Source organism: Castor canadensis, chromosome X, assembly GCF_047511655.1.
Source record: "Castor canadensis chromosome X, mCasCan1.hap1v2, whole genome shotgun sequence".
Classification (NCBI taxonomy): domain Eukaryota; kingdom Metazoa; phylum Chordata; class Mammalia; order Rodentia; family Castoridae; genus Castor; species Castor canadensis.
The window spans coordinates 140,672,121-140,692,824 of record NC_133405.1 but is presented as its reverse complement, the minus strand read 5'-3'; the positions used below and the strand labels follow the sequence as shown (position 1 = coordinate 140,692,824).

Here is a 20,704-nt window from a genome sequence, read left to right as displayed (position 1 = left end):
CAATGAACTATTCTGAAGTTTCTCTGTTTAGAACTGTGGGTAACTAGAGTTTTAAAAATAGCCAGATAATCTAACATTTAGGCTCGATGTTTGAAAGATTAGGTGGGAGCCTGAAAGAACATGTGTTAGGTTTGCCATAAGCCATCATACCCAGCCTTGAGAATTTTTGTGTCTATGGGCATTAAGAAAATTGGTCTACAGTTTTTGTTTTTTGTTCTGTCCTTACCTGATTTTGGTACCAGTGTAATACTAGTCTCACAGAATAAGTCTGGTAGCATTCCTTTATTGTCAGTTTTATAGGATAAGGTTTTGTTTGTTTGTTTTGCAGTACTGGGATTTGAACTCAGGGTCTCACATTTCCAAGGCAGGGGCTTTGCCAGTTGAGCAACTGTTCCAGTACTGGAACCATTTAAGAAGTCCTGGAATCATTGGTGTTGGTTCTTTGTTAAAGGTCTGATAGCATTTAGCTGTACATCATTCTGGTCCTGGGCTCTTCTGTGTTGTGACACTTGTTATTATTGCTCGTAGATCTGTTTAATCCTTGGTTCAAAATGTAAATCATAGGTGTCTAGGAATTTATTAATTTATTCTAGGTTTTCCAGTTTATTGGAATGAATATAGCTTTTCAGAATATGCACTGGTGATCCTCTGAGTCTTGTTAGTATTGTTGTAGTAGTTCCTTTTTCATGTCTAATTTGGGTCCTCTCTGTCAACCTTTTCAAATAACCAACTCTTTGTTTCATTGATCTTCGTATTCTTTTCGTTTACATTTTCATCATTTCTGCCCCAATGTAATTAATTTCTTTCCATCTGTTAATTTTGAGGTTGGCTTGTTCTTGTTTTTTTAAGAGTTTGAGGTACATCAATAGGTTATTTGAGATCACTCTGAATTCTTTGATGTAGGTACTGTTAGCTTATGAACTTCCCTTTTAGAACTGCCTCAACTGCATTCTACACAGATTCTGGTGTGTGAAAGCTTTCATTTTCATTTGATTCTAGGAAATTTTTAGTTTCCTTCCTGTTTTCCCCAGTGACTCCCCCCTCCCCCCCACCATGTTCATGGAACGGCATAATTAATATTGTGAAAATGCCTATGTCATGGGAAATGATGTTCAGATTCAGTGTACTCCCAACTAAAGTCCGAAGTTCATCTTTACAGAAGTAGAAAAAATAAGTCCTAAAATTCATATGGAAGCACAGAAGGCCCTGGATAGCCAAAGCAATCCTGAGCAATAAGAGCATTGTTGGAGGTATCACAATACTTGATTTCAGCTATATTACAGTATTACAGTAGCGAAGTAGCATGATGCTGGCACCCAAAAAGGAAAAAAAAAAACTATATAGAGTCAGGCACTGGTGGCTCATGCCTCTCATTTTAGCTTCTTGGGAGGCTGAGATTGGGAGAATCGGAGTTCAAGGCCAGCCCAGGGAAATACTTTGCTAAGACCCTCATCTCCAAAATGAGCTGGAGGTTTGGTGCAAGTAGTAGAACAACAGCTTTGCAAGCACAAAGCCCACCAAAAAGAAAATAAAGCTATGTAGTCAAATGGAATAGAATACCCAGTAAAATTGTATTCAATTTTTACATATATGGGAATGATTGACTGGTAATTTTACATTCTTCAAATATAATTTTAAAAAATGTTCTCAAATGCCTTCTCCAATAAAATAGGTTAGAATATGAAAAAAGTGGATTTCTCAGTTTCCATGTGTCTGTATCATTTTTCTTGCCTTCTTTGGTGTGTCATTATATTGCATTATAATCTGATGGTATAAAAGAAATTATTTCAGTTTTCTCATATATGCTATGACTTGATTTGTAGCCCAGCTGTTTTGCAAAAATTTGCATGCGCTGTTGATAAGAATGCATATTTCGCCAGGCGCCAGTGTGTCCCATGCCTGTAATCCTGGCAACTCAGGAGGTAGAAGTGAAAAGGATCCAGGTGAAATAGTTCCACAAGACCCTATCTCAAAAATAGAGCTGGTGGAATTGCTCAAGGTGAAGGCTCTGAGTTCAAACCCCAGTACCAGACAGACAGACAGACAGACACACACACACACACACACACACACACACACACAAAGCATGTGCATTCCACAGTAGTTAGTTGTATGTTGCATATTATATGTGATAGATGCCTGTTAAGTCCATTTGATGTATGATACAACTTATCTCTGAAGTTTTCTGTGTTCATCTTTTATCTGGGTGATTTATACAGTTTTGAGAGTGGGATGTTGAAGTTAGCCACTGTAATTGTAGCAAAACATTTGTTTTGGGAAATTTGAAGCATTATATCTTCTTGATGAATTTTGTAGGGCTTATCATGTGTATTGTTATCCTCCTTATCTGCACAATTTGTTCGGGGGGTGGGAGATAAAGGAGATTGATGGAGGGGGTGCATTCATCTGAAACGCATTTTAAGAACTTTTATGAATGTCACAATGTACCCCCAGCACAAAAGCCTAAAAATATTAGGAAAAAAAACCCCAGAAATTGTTGACAGAGAAATATGTTTTTATACATAGAGAATTTAGTAACACATCCTCAGTGGTTTACAAAAAATGTCTAAGTCTAGACACCACCGATCCTTTTTTTTTTTAAGTTTTATTTTTTTTTATTATTCATATGTGCATACAATGCTTGGGTCATTTCTCCCCCTGCCCCCACCCCCTCCCTCTCCCTGCCATCTCCTCCATACCCGGCAGAAACTATTTTGCCCTTATCTCTAATTTTGTTGAAGAGAGAGTATAAGCAATAATAGGAAATTCCAAGGGTTTTTGCTAGTTGAGATAAGGATAGCTGTAGGGAGTTGACTGGCATTGGTTGCCTGTGCATGTGTGTTACCTTCTAGGTTAATTCTTTTTGATCTAACCTTTTCTCTAGTTCCTGGTTCCCTTCTCCTGTTGGCCTCAGTTGCTTGTAAGGTATCTGCTTTAGTTTCTCTGCATTGAGGGCAACAAATGCTAGCTAATTTTTTAAGCCAGACACCACCAATCCTAATGAGCCATATAATATTAAGTCCTGTGCATAGGGAATGTTTTCAGCATCTACAGTTCCTAGGAACTTGAAGGCCTAAGATTAAATAAATCAGAAAAGAACTTAGATTGAATGAAATACTTTTAGTTCATGATGATTTCCTAAAGATGATAATAGAAATGTCATTTCCCTTGTTATATGTAGGATTAAACTAAAATATATGCCACTCAGGAACCTTGAATCAGTGAATCATCTTTGATTATTCTGTTTTTACTGTCTGAGTCTTTAAAATTAGAAACTGTAAAAATTTGACCAGAAGGTCCCACACCATAGTATAAATTTTTGTTAAGTAATTTGGAAATAAGAATCTTCATTGAGTTTTTTTTTTAACTTAGTTTACATGAATTTATTTGGGAACTTGTCTGCCACCGAATATAAAAGAGTATAATTTGCACTAGTAATCCCAATAATTTGGGGAGTATAAATGAGAAAAGCCACATTACTTGGAAAAAAATAATTCCCAGGTTGGAAAGGGATTATAGGTCTAGTATTGACCACCCAGCTGCCCTTGGACATTTATTCCTAGTTGATACTGTATCAAAGGAAATAGCCCTTCTCTGGTAGGAGTGGTCCCTTGACCAACAATATGTTCTGTTGGGTCTCAGAAGGGGAGAACATATTAGACCCAACTCATAGGCCAGAGGGTTTCAGGTTAGCTTTACTCTTCTCTCTGCTCCCTCATTTCCTCAGGAGTATCAGGCCAGAAACACTGCAGCCAGCCAGAGCAGGATGGCCAGGTCTTCAGTATAACACAGTTAAAGAGATTTATTATACTTAAATTAATCGGGTCTTTTTAACCTTCTGTGGGGCACGTGGTTATCCTTGCCAGTAAGTTCATTTTTGGATGTTTAGATTCCTTTTTACATAACTGCAGAAATGAATTTTATCTTGCTTACCATTTTTTTTTTACAAAATGACTTCAATTGCAATACTACTTTAAATTGCAATAATTTACAGTATTATTTAAAGAACATCTCTTTTTCATTTTTAGCATATACATAGCCAGGCTGTGATGTAATAAAACCTTAACCCTTTTTTGCTGTAGGTTTATAAGACCTGTCCCAACGGGCTTTTAGATGGGACAGACATGGCCCCTCCCATAATAAACCCAACACACAAACACAAAGCACCCAAACAAACAAAAGGGAATTTTCCAAAACCAAGGTTAACAAAGGAGAATGTTCCACTAAATGATACCCTAGGTTTCCTGGTCCTACCTAACCCATGACTTTTATCCAAATGGTGCCAACAAGGTCACAAGGTCCTCAAGCAGACCTCTCCAAACAGGTGGAATCAAGGGGCCCTGATAGCTCCATTTCAATTATAGATTCTTTGTTACTCACACCTATAATCCTAGCTACTCAGGAGGCAGAGACTAGGAGTATAAGAGCTGGAAGCCAGCCCAGGCAAATAGCTCTCTAGATCCTATCCACCAGGGCTGGTGGAGCACCTCAAGTGGTAAGAGTTCCTGCCTACCAAGTGTGAGGCCCTGCATTAAAACCCCAGTGCCAGAAAAAAAAGAAAAAAAAAAAAGGTAAGAAAGAAAAAAAACCCATCACACAAAAGGAAGGGCTGGTGGAGTTGTTCAAGGTGTAGGGTCCTGAGTTCAAACCCCAGTACCCCACTCCCCTCTCACCCCCCCCACACACCCAAAATTGGTTAGAGTGGAAATTTCCTCCTGCGTGGACTTAGGGACCTGAGAATTAGCATAGTTGTATGTATGAGTCTGCCCAGATCCTCCCCAGGGGAATTGGAGGACATTGGAAATGGGGAGTGATGTGGATTTTTCTCCCTACTTTGAAGTTAAGAATGATATAAAAATAATAAAATCCTTCCCCTCCACCCCTGCCTTTTTTTTTTCTCCTCTGGACAAGGTGCTTCCAATCCAGCTGGCAAGAGACCCTACCTGTAATGCCTACCTTATAGTAAAACTTCATTATTCCCCTCAGTACACCTATGTGTCCTGCCTGGGTGCTTCCACGTAGGACACAAAGAAGTTGGCAATCTTCTGATCAGAGACTGCACCAGCCTATAGCAGTACCACCTCCAAAAAAAAAAAAAGGTGCTTCTTGAGGGCAGAGAATAGTAGTGTACTGTCTATAAAACCAGGTACTCAGGAGATTGGGAGGAGTCAGGCTGGAAGCCAACCTGGGCTTGACAAGCAAGTATTTGTGGTTTTTTTGTGTGTGTTTCTTTCAGTTCATTTGTTCATTAATTAATCATTTGCTTTTTTGATGTTTAACTTCTGGATATTAATCCTCTGTCCAATGAACAATTGGCAAGGACTTTTTCCTTTCTGTAGGTTGTCTCTTTGTTCCGTTTTTTTTTAATTTTCCTTTTTGGTGGTACTGGGATTTGAACTCAGGGCCCTGTGCTTTCTTCGCAGGCACTCTACCCCTTGAGCCATGCTCCTAGCCCTGTGTCTTTGTTCTGGCATTTGTTTCCTTTGGTGTGCAGAATCTGTTGAAGGCAATTTCTTTTTGTTTGTTTTTACCCTAATTTCCTGAACTTGAGCAATTGGAGTCCTATTTAGGAAAGATTTGTCTGTGCCTGTATATAGCAAGTGTATCACCTAAATTCCCCTGTGTTTTTCCTGTTTTCTTTCTTAAAGAAAGAAAAATGTTGTTACATATTTAATGTGTACTCTTAGAGAACTGTTTACAAAATCTGCAGGAATGCACAGTTATGTCCTAAATCTTCACCCTTATTTTCTCACCCTGGAGAAACTTCTAGTCTTGCCACCTTTGTTCATGGTAAGTGCCATATAGGTGTACCTGTATTTTATCTTTTATACCGTATTTTAACCACTCCTTTTGTATGTTTAGATACTCCAGTATTTCTCATTGTGTTCCAATTCCCCACAGTGTTTAATACAGACATGCTGTACCTTTGCAGTTAAGGTATGTATGGTATAGCCATATAGTCTAGGTGTTGTAGGCTGTTATTTAAGTCTCTGTGAATACAGAGTGCTATTTGCACAATGATGAAATTGTCCCAACACATTTCTCAGAATATCCTTACTAAGCATACCTGCATATCATGCAGATATTTTTTAAATACCAACGAAGAAGGGCATAAGAGACTTAGAAATAAAATATAGCAGTACAGTAATGTTGAGTTTGAATTAAGGAATATCAACATCTAATTAAATAGTTCCTACACAGTAGAAACGTCAAGCAAAAGAGTTGTTTACAGCTCTACTTTGTTCTTCTGTACTTACCCCTAATATACATCGATACAATATAGCAATAAAAAGCCAGTAAAAGTCACTATATTAGACGTTCTGACAGAGCTTAGTTTAAAAGATGCCTTTTTTTTTTTGCCTGAGTAACACCTTCAATCCTAGGTACTTGGGAAGATTGAAGCTGGAGTCCAGCACAGGACCCTTTTAGACAACTAACCAGAGAGAAAAGAACTGGCGCGGTGGCTCAAGCTCTAGAGCTGTGCTTAGCAAGTGTGCATTCAAACCCAGGACAGCCGTCCCAAAATTACAGTCACAGGTTATTTTCACATCTACTGCTTTACATCGTCCTCACCATCCTGTACTGTGGGTATCACTGGCTAATACCAGAAATAAGAAGCCCAATAGTTAATGATTTTTCTCAGTCATCAGTTTCAGTGGGATTGATTCTAGATTATATGTCTCAGATTTCCTACGGTTCCACATCCGAGTTAAGATTAAAGTATGGGGGCAGGGGGAGAGAGAGACAGGAGGAGAGGAAGAGAGCAGAGGAGAGGGGGGAGAGGGGGGGGGAGAAGAAAATGAAGCCATGTGCTGCAAAGATAAAGAAGCTGCTTTCTGTTCTTTATTTTTCTCTGAGAAAAAGATAGTTCCAACAACTAACGTAAACTTAAAAAGATAATAGGTCTCCATTTCCACCAAACTTCTGACTGACGTTGGTGCAGAGAGCCTCACGGAAATCGTGCCTTGCATAGTGAGTAGGGCGGTTAAGCACTTCAGTGGTCTTATCCAGTCTCCAGTAGATCGTAGTAGATATGCTTGAGAAAGAAATGGTTGTCGCAAGCCAGGGAGACCTCAGTAGGTTCCTTAAGTAGGCTCCTTAAGTCTACCAGGGACTGCTCTGCGGCCTGGCTGAATGAAAGCCCGATGTATGTGTGCACCTGCGGCCCACTCCGAACAAGGTGTGGGCAAGAAGACCGCGCTGAATCTCGTATCCAAACAGTAGGCCAAGAGGCTGAGCGTGCAGGGCCAGGAGCCAGGAAACGTGGCTTGAAAAACATGGTCAGCCAGGAGGGTACTGCTTACCTTCTATTTTCACTTAAGTTTTGTTTCAACGCAGAAGTCCGCCAAGGCCTGGGAGTAGAAAAGCCAAACGAAGGAAAGCAAGGGGTGTAACAGAGGGGACCATTGTTACACCTGGCATTTACCTTCCCTTGATCGGTTACTTTTTATTGAACTTCATGCACCAGGAAGCGAGTATGTTAAAGCTAAGGGTACAGCAGCCTTTTCCTTCCCAAGGCCCTGATGCTTCAGACCTGTGGCTTCATCAGGACAGAAAATAGTACCCCGCTGCGGAATCCAAGTCCTTTGTCCTTCTGGGCACAGCACTGAGACTACAGATGCCCTGCTACACATAAACAGGAAAATTGTTAAACAATGGTACTTAGTTATTAAAAGTAATACTAATACTGAAGTAATTTTTATAAGCCTGCAGCCGTCCTTATAATCCAATTTTATACTATTTTTTTTATCATTCAGAGAAGATTCAAAAGCCCCATCATCCAGGTATAAAGTAATGGGGACTTGTTAGAACAGGTTGAGAAATACACAGTATTTTCTGCAAGAATTTGTAGGCTGTTTTGGTTAACCTGCCAGTATTTGTTACAAATTCACTAATAAACCCATCTAGCCTTTGTGTAAAAGAGTCTTAATTACTAATTTATTGTGGGTCAATTCAGATTTTAATTTTTTTAACTGAAATATGCACACAGTGCAAAATTCAATAGCTTTAAATGTGCAGTGATATTTTTAAGAATATTCATGAAGCTGTGCAACGTACTGTGTTCTTACTTCCATAAAAGTATACCTTAGAATGAGTAATGCATAAACCACAGAATTTCTTTTCCTACCACAGATTGAACTCAGGGCTTTGGATAGGCTCAGTAAGTGCTGTACTGCTGGAGCCATGCCTGGAGCCCGAACCCAAAAGCATTAAAAAAAATCACACATCTGAAGACCAGAAGTCTTAACATCAAGGTGTCAGTGGATCGTTCTCCATTCCCATAAGTGGTGTTTTTTGGGGATTTGTGTTGTTGTTGTTGTTGTTGATACTGTGGTGTGAACGCAGGTTCCACCCTCTTGCCCTTCAGTCATATCCCCGGCCCTTTTCTTTTTTTTAAGGTTAGCTTTCAGGTAGAAGAGCAAGACAGATTCCTTAGATATTTTTTTAATTACTAGAATAAATTAATTATACAGAGGGGTTTAGCTACTAATTCTTTATAAGCTTCTCTAGAATTTCTACCTATTAGTACTTCCAACATACAAGTTTGGAGAGGCATAATCAGATCATAGCTTGACTACCACTATCCAATCGATCATGACATTTAATCATCTCCAAAGCCATTAGCGGTCTTTATCCCATTCCCTTCCCTGTAATTTCCTGGCTTCAACTAATCTATTTTCTGTCTGTGTAAGTGTGCTGCTACGGATATGTAAATGGAATTATGCAATATGGTGGTTTGTCATGGGTGGCCTCTCGCAGTCTCAGAGGTTCATACATATTGTAACATGTATCACTACTTTTTTGTGTGTGTGGATCTGGAGTTTGAACTCAGGGCCTACAGCTTAAGGAGCCATGCCACCAGCCCTTTTTTGTGAAGGGTTTTTTGAGATAGGTTCTCGTGGAAGTATTTGCCTGGACTGGCTTTGAATTGTGATCCTCCTAATCGCTGCCGCCTGTGTAGCTAGGATTGCAGGTGGGAGCCACCAGTGCTGGCATCACTACATTTTTTTTTTTGGTCTGAGAAATGTATTTATTTGGTGTGTATTCTATATATTCTAATTTTCTTATTCACTAAAACCATGGTGCAAAGTGTTTTAATGGCTGTTTCCCCACTGAAGCTATCCTAATGATGCACCTCAAGCTCTTCATTTTATTAAGATCTTGATTGCTGATTTTGATTTGATTACTTCTTTTATATGCCTGGTCAGATTTTATTTATGTCTCTTCTTAAGTTGGTATTGGTACTTCCACGTTCCAGAAATATTTTTTCACCTGCTTAATCTAATTTGTTGATTGTACAAGTGTCTGTATCGTCTGTAGTCAGTACTGTCATAATTGTCTTAATTTCTGAAAAGTCAGTTCCAACACCCAGTTTTCACTGCTGGTTTAGTTTGTTTTTTTCTTGTTTTTTTTTCTCAGTCTAGTTTTGGAGAAATAGTATTAAAAACACGATTTTCTCTGGCTCCAGAAATCCTCTCCACCAAAGACAGCAGAGAAATAAATCGTTTTTATTATTAAAAAAAAAAGTGTACCAGAATGTGATGAACACCACAGGCAGTCAACTAAAGAGTTGGTAATGATAAAAAGAATCTTACCATTTTTATGTAACCCAGCAGTTACGTAAAACTGAATACATGCTGTGAAGATAGACACTGGTCTTCAAGTGAGAGAATCTGACAGCACTGTTTATTATGCATCTCAACTTTACTGTAAAATGAGGAGGCTGCATATGTTCCTCCTCCATGTGTTGGTATTATCGGTGTATGCCATCAGGCCTGGCTAAGAGGGAGGGTGACAGCTCTCAGTGTCTAATTTAAAAATTAGATAGCTTTCCAATATATAAACTAATGTCATACCTTAAGGTCTTAGAAAACAAGAACAACTCACCACACAGTTAAAAGACAGAAAGAAATAATAATGATGAAGAAAGAATTAATGAAATGGAGACTGAAAGAAAAATACAAGGGAGAAATGAAACAAAGAGTGGGTTCTTGAAAAAAAGATAAACAAGATTGACAAACGCTTTGTCAGTATACCCCCCAAAAAGAGAGACAAGATCCAAATTAATAAAAGTGGAGAATATGTCTAATTTAATACTATTCTATATCTCAAATTCATACCCCACTTCTCTAGTACCATAGTTGTCTGGTTACTTTTGTATACCTGTGTCCAAAATATCTGAGAGAACACCTTAAAGGAGTAAGGATTTATGTTGCTCACAGTTTCAGAGGGTTCCATGCCTGGTTGTCTGGCATGCACTTGAGCAGAACATCATTGTGGTGGGAGCATTCAGCTCGAGAGGGCCTTCACCTCATGATAGGTGGAAAGCAGAGAGCAAGAAGGACCTTGAGGCAGCATTCCTGCTTACCATATTCTTCCATTAAGAATTAACCATAGATTTCAACATTCTATCTTATGCTCATATAATATTAAAATTTTGGTTTGTAAGTGTTTTAAAGATTATAAACCATGAGTTGAAAATGTCAGAGGGAAATGCTTACTGTTTGCCCTATGCAGAGGCCCAGTGTTTCAGGCACACAAACATACTTTTGTTGACAGAGTATTTGGAGGGTTCAGTGGTGATTGTTAAGCAACCACTGAAGGCCAGATCGAAAGGCATGCCTTTCTTCAGAAGGTACAGGGTTTAAGCAGCTAGGCTCATTGAATTCCCCCCGTTTCCCCTACAGTCCAGCTCTCTTACAGAAAAACAGTCATAGTTTTTGAGCATCTATATTTGGGAAACCATTTGTGTTAGCATTAAAGCAATAGTATTGGCATGAACATACTTTATATTTGGAGGAACCCATGTCGGAAGTGGGCGTACTAACAGGAATGTTTATAGCTATGACTGGCTACATTAAAAAATATCAAAGAGCTCTCAAATAATTAACCTAGTGATGCATCTTAAACAAGAACAAGGCAGTCCCAAAAGCAGATGGAAAGGAATAATAAAGAATGTGCAGAATATAACAAAGTAGATACTAAAAGATCAATACAAAATATCAATGAAACAAAACATTGGTTCTTTGAAAACATAAAAAAGATTGACAAGCCTTTAGCCAAACTAACCAAATTAATAGAATTAGCAAAAACCAAGGAAACCCAGAGAATTCCTATGGAATACCTTGAAAAGCAATACCCTGAAAAGTCTAGAAGTGGATACATCTTTAGATGCATATGATCTACCAGAATTTGTCAAAGCAGCTATAATCACCTAAGGAGATTGTAATAAAAGAGTCTCCTAACAAAGAAAAGCCTAGTACCAGAAGGATTCCATGCTGAATTCTGTGAGAGCTCGACAGAAGAAATAACACCAATGCTCCTGAAGTTATTGCATAAACTAGAAAGGGAAGGAATCTATCAGCGTCTTTCTTTGAAGCCAGTATTAATCTCATGCCAAAACTGGGTATAGATGTGAGAGAAAAACAAAATTATAGACCAATTTTCCTGATGAACATAGAAGAATTGTCAATTAATACCTGCAAATTGAATTCAAAAGTACATTAAAGTAAACATACATCAATACGAAGTTAAATCATTCCAGGAATGCATAGTTCAACAAATACAAATCAATAAATAAACTGCCGATAGAGGAAAAAACAAAAAAAATCACAGGCTCATCTCAAAAGATGAAGAAAAGCTGGCAAAATCGAACATCACTTTGTGAAAAAAAGCCTTGCAGAAACTAGGACTAGAAGGAGTATACCTCAATATATATAATAAAGGGTATGTATGATAAACCCATAGCCAACATTGTTCTAAGTTGGGAAAAACTGAAACCATTTCCTGTAACGTAAGGACCACGTCTAGACTCTCCATGTCTAGACTGTCTTATTGAATATAGTGCTACACTTCCTGTTTTTTTTTTTTTTTTTTTTTGGTGCACCATCCCTGGAGGTACTATGCAACACCAGGTTGGTGCATGGAGTGGATGGAGCAAGCTCCTATTCCATCTCCCTGTTCCAAAAATCCATTTTAATATAACGCCTTCTGTGTTAAACTGAACAGATACTATACGTGATCTTAGCCCGAAGGCCGAGAAGCGATAGTGCTACAGTTCTTAACCAGAGTATTCAGGTAAGGGAGGAAAAAAATACAAGGAAGAAGTCAATCTCCATTTGCAGATGATATGATCCTATGCTTAAAGGAATCTAAACACTCTATCAAGAAACACTTTCAGCAAAGTATCAGGATACAAAATCAACATTTAAAGATGAATGTCTTCCCTACGGACTAATAATTTACAGGCCATGAATGAAACCAGGAAAACAACCTCTTTTATAATACCCTCAAAAAAATTAAGTATTAGCGATAAACCTAGTGAGATAAAAGACCTGTGCAATGAAAATTACAAAAAGTTGAAGAAGGAAATTGAGGAGGAACTAGAACAGGGAAAGAACTCCCATTACCATGGATTGATATAATTAATGCTGTATAATGGCTGCCCTACTGAAAGAAATCTACTGATGCATTGCAACCCGCATCAAAATTCCAATGTCATTTTTCACAGAAATACAAAAAATCGACCCTAAAATTCATATGGAAAGATTAAAGACCCTGAGTAGCAAAAACAGTCATGAATAAAAACAGCAATGTTTAAGTCAGCAGTAATAAGTGACTTAAAATTATATTATAGACAAAAAAATTAGTACAGGATTCAGAGGGAAATGAAGAAAAAAAAATTATAGAGCCTAGTATCAAGAATGGCATGCAGGATACTGACACAAAATCAGACACAAAGACTAATGGAATAAAATAGAAGACCCAGAAGTAAAACCACACAGTTAACAGCCATTTGGTTTTTGGAAAAGGAGCCCAAACTCTACCTTGGAGAACAAACAGCACCTTCAAGGAATGGAGTTGGGAAAACTGGATATCCATGTGTTGTCACTAAAAGTAGATCACTATCTCTATACAAAAATTTATTTTAATTGAATCAAAGGTCTTAATATAAGATCAGACATTTTGAAACTGCTAGTGGAAAACCTTTTCAGACATAAGCACACGTAATACTTTTCTGAACAGAAATCCGGTTACTGAGAAGATAGCAATAGGATTGCATTAAAAATTAAAAAGCTTCTGCACAACAAAGAAAATGGAGGAAAATCTTTTGGCAGTTATTCATTAGCTAACAGACAAATACCCAAAGTATATAAAGTGCCCCCAAAACTAAACATTAAAATAATCTAATCAATAAAACTGTTCAACTGAATTGAACACTGTTCAAAAGACAAAGTAGAAATACCTAATAAATATATAAATAAATATTCAGTATCTTTAGCTCTGAAGGAAATGCAAATCAAAGCATCATTGAGATAAAACCAAGTTGTAATGGCTGTTATGAAGAAAAACAAATGCTGGGGAGAATGTGAAGGAGGGGACCCTTTTACATTGTTTGTGAGCATGTAAATTTGTATCTGGAGGCTGCTGGAAAAACCAAAACTCTGAACTACCATGTCATCCTGCTACCCTACTGTTGGCCATATAGCCAAAGGAATATAAAAAGCCAAAGCATATAATAGAAATATCTGCACATGTGTCAGTCAGCCATTGAATGCAGAAAAACTGTGGCATGTGCATATACAATAATTATTTAGATATGAAGAATGAAGTCATGTCATTTTCAGAACAATGGATATAACTAGGTATCAGCATATTAAGTGGAAAAAGCGATGCTGAGAAAGAATGTGTGTTCTCTCTCGTGTGTGCAATCTAGTCCTTAACAAAGAATGACAGGGATGATGTAAAACAGGTTCTGAAGGATCATTCTTTGATGTACCAATAGTTTGAGCAGCCTGATAAGAGACATTTTCCTTGTACTCTGATGCAGCACTTACACAACAACAAAGCCCCTAACGCCTGATTGCAGAGGCTTTAGGGAAACAGCAGAATAAAGCAAAATTATGAGAGTGCAAATAGCAGTGCGATGTTTATACTCAGAAACTATGAAACACTGAAAGATATTAAACAAGGCCAGAATAAATTGGGCTTGGAAATACGCAATTTCTGAAATACCCAATTTCTGAAATACCCATTTAGGTAATGTTCTATCTATATGAATTTAACCCCCCCCCCAAAAAACCAGACCCTTTCTTATCACATAAATCTTCCCTCATTACTTTTTATAAGGTACTCTTCCCTCCACCCCGTAACCCTGTAGGAAGTTTCAAAGATAATTTTAGATGGAAAATAAATAATTTCAAATTGGCTTTGGAAAGGCAGTGTATCAGCTTTTCAGGAGATTTGGGTATTTAAAATAGGATCATGGGAAGTGACAATATAAGTGTTCTGATTTTAGTGAAAGTAATTAGGGGTAGGATAAAGTTAAAGAATGTTTCTGGTGATGCCCAGAATCTTAGCTAATTGGGCAAATTACACAAAAGGTTAAGAGTAGCTTTTACAACTTCTTGTTAAAAGAGAATCAAACCTTAGGTTTGCATCAACAGACTATTTAATACTAACACACATAAAATAACAGAATGAGTCAGTTTTAGCAAGCTTTAAATGCTTTGTGTAGTTTCTCTTGTGAACATGATATAATCCAAGGCAAATAAACTCCCTTTTTGCAAACCTACATGTGTTTTCCTTTTATTGTGATGAGTGGGGTGGGGGTACCCTGTGGCATTTACACAGGTTATTTCAATGTATCAAGTATGCCATGCATGAATTCACCCCCTCAATCCTTCTCCTTCATCCCGTCTCCCCCATTCCTGGAGTTGTTTCAGCAGCTATTTTTGCATTTACTTACATGTGTACACATTTTATTGCCCTGTATTCACTTTCCTATCCTCTTTCCCCTGCACCTATCCCCCTCTCACTGGCGCCAACCCTCCTCCCTGGGCAGGACTTGTTCTGCCCTACTGTTCTCCCATTTTGTAGGAGAACGAAGAGAAAAGATGAAAAACATGACATTTAAGCTTGAGATAATGATAATCACACAGGGAGTTTCCTTGAGTTTTGTTTTGTGGTGTGTGTGTGTGTGTGTGTCTGTTTCTGTGTACTCCGTGTCTCATGCTTGTGAGGCAGGTGCTCTACCACACCAAAACCTCTTCTACAACTTTAAAAGTCCATTTCAATTTTGGTTTTCATTATACTTATTTTGCCATTCTTGGGAAACCAAACATTTTACCTTAGGCACACTTCTCTTTCTGTACTTCTTAATAAACTGCAAGATACCCTAAACATCTTTCATTCAAAGATACTTCTAGTGGAGTCTTCTTCTGGTATATTAGTTATACTTTATTAGAAAGTAATAAACTTCCATTTTAGAAGAGAAAAGCAAGTGGGTACTTAATTCAGTTTCTGTCACACTCCAGCATTTTATAGTGGACTAATAGAGCTCATAGTTTAAGATTTTTTCTCTTGGAGTTTTAGAGACAGAATCTCACTATGTACCCATTGCTGGCCTTTAACTCACAAGCCTGCCTCAGCTTCCACAGAGCTGGGATTAGAGGAGTGTGCCATCATGCCCAGGTTTACTTTTCATTTATAATTGTAGCAAATACATACAATGTGAAATTTGCCATGCTAATCATTTTTAAAATGTAGACCTCAGTAGCATTAGTGAATATCGTAAAGTAATACAAACATTACTGCCATTTTTTAAAAAGTTCATCACTTCAAGTAGAAGTCTTTATCCTGTAATCAATAACTTCCAACCCTCTCCTATTTCTAACACTTAGTAAACTGTAATTTACTGTCTGTATCTCTATTAGAGATAATTCATGTCAGTGAAATAATTTACATATGTATCTGACTCATTTTACTTAGTACGATTTAAAGATTCATCCATGTTTTACCAAGTGTCAGGACTTCACTGAAAATACTCAAGTATATTTGTGGAGAAATACAGAGTCCTGACTCTCAGTTTCTTTTGGTACATACCTAGCAGTGGAATTACTGGTCTCATGGAAATTCTATATTTTACATTTTGAGAACTGTCCAACTTAATTTCTCCAAGGTCCATTTTATATTCCTACCAGTAATATATGAGGCCACCACTCTCTCCATATCCCTACAAACACATTTCTCCTGCCTCTTCTTTTGGGCATCATAGTAGTGATAAGGAGGATTTCATTACTGATTTGTAGTTTTCCATATGCTAATAGTATTGAACATATTTGAATATGTTGTTTGTCCTTGGTCTGTTGTCTTTAAAAAAAATCAATTCATGTCTTTAGCACATTTCTTCTTTTTTTTTTTAATTGTGGGACTTCTTTACATATTTTGAACATTCATTAGATGGATGAGTTACAATTATTTACTGCCTTTGTGCATGTAAACTTTTCACATTCTTAATCTACTTTGTTGAAAGAAACAATATTTTAACTTTCGAATGTCTCTGTTTTTTTGTTGTTTCGTGTCCCTTTGATGCCCTGTGTAGGAACTCTGCCAAATCAGAGGTCTTCTGCATATACTTCACTTTCAGTACAAGAGTTTTCTTTATCTGTTTGAAGTTAATTTTCATAAATGGCTTGAGGCAGTGTTATAGACTCATTCTTTTCACATACAAAATTCAGCTTTACTTGTACCATTTGGTGATGAGACTTATTTCTGCATTCAGTGTATTTGTCTCTCATTAAAAATCTCAGCAGGCTACTATTGTTTCACTTTACTTTTGGAGTCTTCATTGGTTCACATGTCCGTCCTCAGGCCTAAAAACTGAAGTTTGTTACTATATCCTGCTCATAAGATTGAAATCAGGAAATGTGAGACTTCTAACCATGTTGCATTCTTTGGTTTGTGTTCACTTTTGTTCTTGGCCATTAAATTCTTTGTCATTCCATATGACTTTGAGGACCAGCTTTTATTTATTTAAAAAACTATCTTTGGCTTTTATATTGTTCACATTGGATCAGTACATTGTTTCTCACAGAATTGATTTTCTCACAGAAAATCTATTGATTTTCAAACAGAGGAGGTGAACCAATTCAGGTTATACCACGGGTTATAATACATATATACATAGACACATCACAGGAAGCTCCCTGTATAGGTATCTTAAACAAACAAGAATGTCATCTGTATTTTTACAAAACCAGGAGGGCAGACCAGGTCCTGCCTGGGGTATTGATTGGCACCATTGGGAGGAGGGAGGATGCGGGGAGAGGGTGTAGGTGGGTGAATATTGTGCCAATATTGTGTATTCATATATTTAAATGGAAAATGAGACCAGTTGCAACTATTTCAAAAATTGGGGGAGGTAGGAGAATGATAGAGAGGGTAAATTCAACTATGATACATTGTAAGAACTTTGTAAATGTCACAATGTACCCCAAACACAACAGTAATAAAAAAACAAATATGGTAAAATATAATCATGTTTTTCAACTTCAGCATTTTACTTATGTCTTGTTTCTTTCACTGGTGTTTAATTTATACATGGGTATTTCATACATTTAAAAATAATTTTAGCATATTTTGAAGTAGTGTATGCTAATACAAGGGTTTTTTTCCTTTTATTTGATCATTTTAACATTTGCTTACGTGTGTGTGTGTGTGTGTGTGTGTGTACATTGTACACACATGCAAGCAAACATTCCCTACGCAAACCCCTCATTTTTGGGCAGAACGTGTTCTGTACTGTTGTTTCTCTGATTTTGTTGAAGAGGAAAAAAATAGGAGATAATAAGAAAGACATGCCATTTTTGCTAGTTTGAGATAAAGATCAATATTCAGAGACATTTGTAGTGTTGTTTCCACACAGTTGTGCATTACAACCCACATCGGTTCATCTCCGCCAGACCTCTTCAGTACTTCCTGGTCCTCTTTCCATAGTGGCCTCTGTCAGTTTAAGGTTGCTTTATTTGCTCCTCTACAGTGAGCACATCAAACCACACTGAAGTTTTAGTTTTCCTTTCCCTATTTCTCCTGTGTGTGTTCTTCCCTTTGTGTGTGACCCATGTCCCCTAGTATTACTGCATGTATTTTGGCTCTATAATCAACATATGCAGGAGAACATGCAATTTTTGGGCTTCTGAGCCTGGGTAACCTCACTTAAGATGACGTTTTCCTGTTTGCTCCCTTTACTTGTGAATGACATACTTTCATTCTCCTTTGTGGCTGAGTAAAATTTCATTGTGTATAAATACCCCATTTTCTTGATTTAAATATTTTTATTTTAATTTAAAAAATTTTATTAGTTTCTTCACATGTGCATACATTGTTTTGGTCACTTCTACCCCTTGCCCCCCACCCCGTTTTTCTTCCCCCCCGCCCCCCTCCCTTCCAGGTAGAACCTGTTCTGCCCTGTTCTCCAATTTTGTTGAAGAAAAGACATAGGCAATAATAAGAGAGACAAAACGTTTTTGCTAGTAGAAGTAAGGATAGCTATACAGAGAAGTTCCTAGCATTGCTTCCATGCATAAGTGTGTTGTAACCCAAGGGGATTCATCTCTGCCTGACCTTTTCAATAGTTCCTGATCCCCTTCCCATATAGACCTTTGTCACTTTAAGGTTTTTGTATGAGCTCCTCTGGAGTGGGGACTTCAGACACTTTCATGTTGTGGGTTTGGGTATCCCCCTACCTCCCGTATGTGCTCTCCCCTTCGTGTGTGACCTAAGTCCAAAATCATTACAGTATTTGCCCTAGATCTAAAGTCCGCATATGAGAGAGATTCTTGGTCTTCTGAGCCTGGCTAATCTTGCTGAGAATGGTGTTCTTCAGTTCCATCCATTTACTTGTGGATGATAAGATTTCATTCTTCTTCATGGCTGAGTAAAATTCCATTGTGTATAAATACACATTTTCTTAATCCATTTGTCTGTAGTGGGGCATCTAGGCTGTTTCTGTAACTTGGTTATTGTGAATAGCACTGCAATAAACATGAGTGTGCAGGTGCCTCTGGAGTGACCTGAGTTGCATTTGTTTGGGTATATCCTGGGGAGTGGGATTACTGGATCATACGGCAGATCTATGTTTAGATTTTTAAGAAGCCTCCATATTTTTTTCCAAGGTGGCTTCACTACCTTGCATTCCCACCAGCAGTGTACGAGGGTTCCTTTTCCCCCACATTCTCGCCAACACCTGTTGCTTGTGGTGTTCTTGATGATAGCCATTCTAACAGGGGTGAGGTAGAATCTTACAGTGCTTTTGATTTGCATTTCCTTTATGACCAGGGAAGATGAACATTTTTTTCATGTGAGTGTTGGCCATTTGTATTTCTTCTTTAGAAAATGCTCTGTTTAGTATAGCTGCCCACTACTTTATTGGTTCATTAATTTTGGGGGAGTTCAGTTTTTTGAGCTGTCTGTATATTCATATTATCAGTCCTTTGTATGATGTATAGTTAGCAAATATTTCTTCCACACTGTGGGTGGTTTCTTCAATTTAGATCCCCTTTATTTTGTTGTGCAGAAGCTTTGTTATTTCATGTAGTTCCGTTTGTCCATCTTTTCTCTTAGTTGCTGGGCTGCTGTAGTTCTAATGAGGATATCTTTGCCTGTACCTATCATTTCCAGGGTATTCCCTGCTCTTTTGTGTACCAACGGCAAGGTTTCCAATCTGACATTGAGTTCCTTAATCCATTTTGAGTTGATACTAGTACAGGGTGGCAGGCATCAATCTTTAGTTTCAGTTTTCAGCTGGCAGATTGCCACTTTTCCCAGTAATATTGTTGAAGGGGCTGTCTTTTCTCCATCCTATCTTTTTTGGCCCCTTTGTCCAAAATAAGGTTGGCATAGCTGTGTGGATTCATATACGGGTCCTCGGGTCTGTTCCACTTGTCTTCATATCTGTTTTTGTGTCAGTACAATGCTTTGCTATTGCTCTGTAGTATAGTTTGAAGTTGGATATTGTGATATCTCCAGTTTTTCTCTTTTTGCTCAGTTTTTCCTTGGCTATTCATTGTCTTTTTTGTCTACAAATGAACTTCAGGGAAGATTTTTCAATCTCTGTGATGAATGTCATTGGAATTTTGATGGGAATTGTGTTGAACATGTATTTTACTTTTGGTAGTACAGCCATTTTTACTATGTTGAGTCTGCCAATCCTTGAACATGGGAGATCTTTCTGTCTTCTGTAGTCTTTCTCAATCTCTTTCTTTAGCGGTTTGTGGTACTTCTTGTGGAGGTCATTTACATATTTACATTCAGATTGGCCTGTAGTTCTTGTTTTTAGATTTTTGTCCTTATCCAGTTTTGAGATGAGTGTAATACTGGGTTCATAGAATGAGTTGAGTAGTGTTTCTATTTGGTTTTGTGGAAAAGTTTAAGGAGTGTTGGTATTAGTTCTTTTTCGGAGCTCTGGTAGATTCAGCTGAGAATCTGTCAGGTCCTGGATTTTTGTTTTTTGGGAGGCTATTGTTGCTTCAATTTCATTAGTTGTTACAGATCTGTTTACATTGTTAATATCTTCTTGGTTCAGTTTTGTGTGGTCAAGAGCATCTAGAAATTTGCCCATTTCTGCAAGATTTTCCAATTTATTGCAATATAGTTTCTCATAATAGTGTCTGTTGATTCCTGGATTTCCTTGGTGTTTGTTGTTATCTCCCCTTTTCCATTTCTGATTTTTCTAATTTGGGTCTTTTCCCTCCTCATTTTAGTCAGTTTGCCAGGGGCTTGTCAAACTTGTTTATTTTTTTCAAAGAATCAGTTCTTCATTTCTTTAATAATATCTGCCCTTGGTTTTATTATTTCTCCTCTGCTTGTTTTGCATTTTGATTATTAGTGGTTTTCTAGGAGTTTGAGATGTAGCATTAGGTTG

General features: G+C 37.7%; 1 pseudogene; it reads right to left on the bottom strand.

Moving 5' to 3' along the window:
- Positions 1-11,876: 11,876 nt before the first annotated feature.
- Positions 11,877-12,048, bottom strand: LOC141419984 (U2 spliceosomal RNA; annotated as a pseudogene).
- Positions 12,049-20,704: the final 8,656 nt, after the last annotated feature.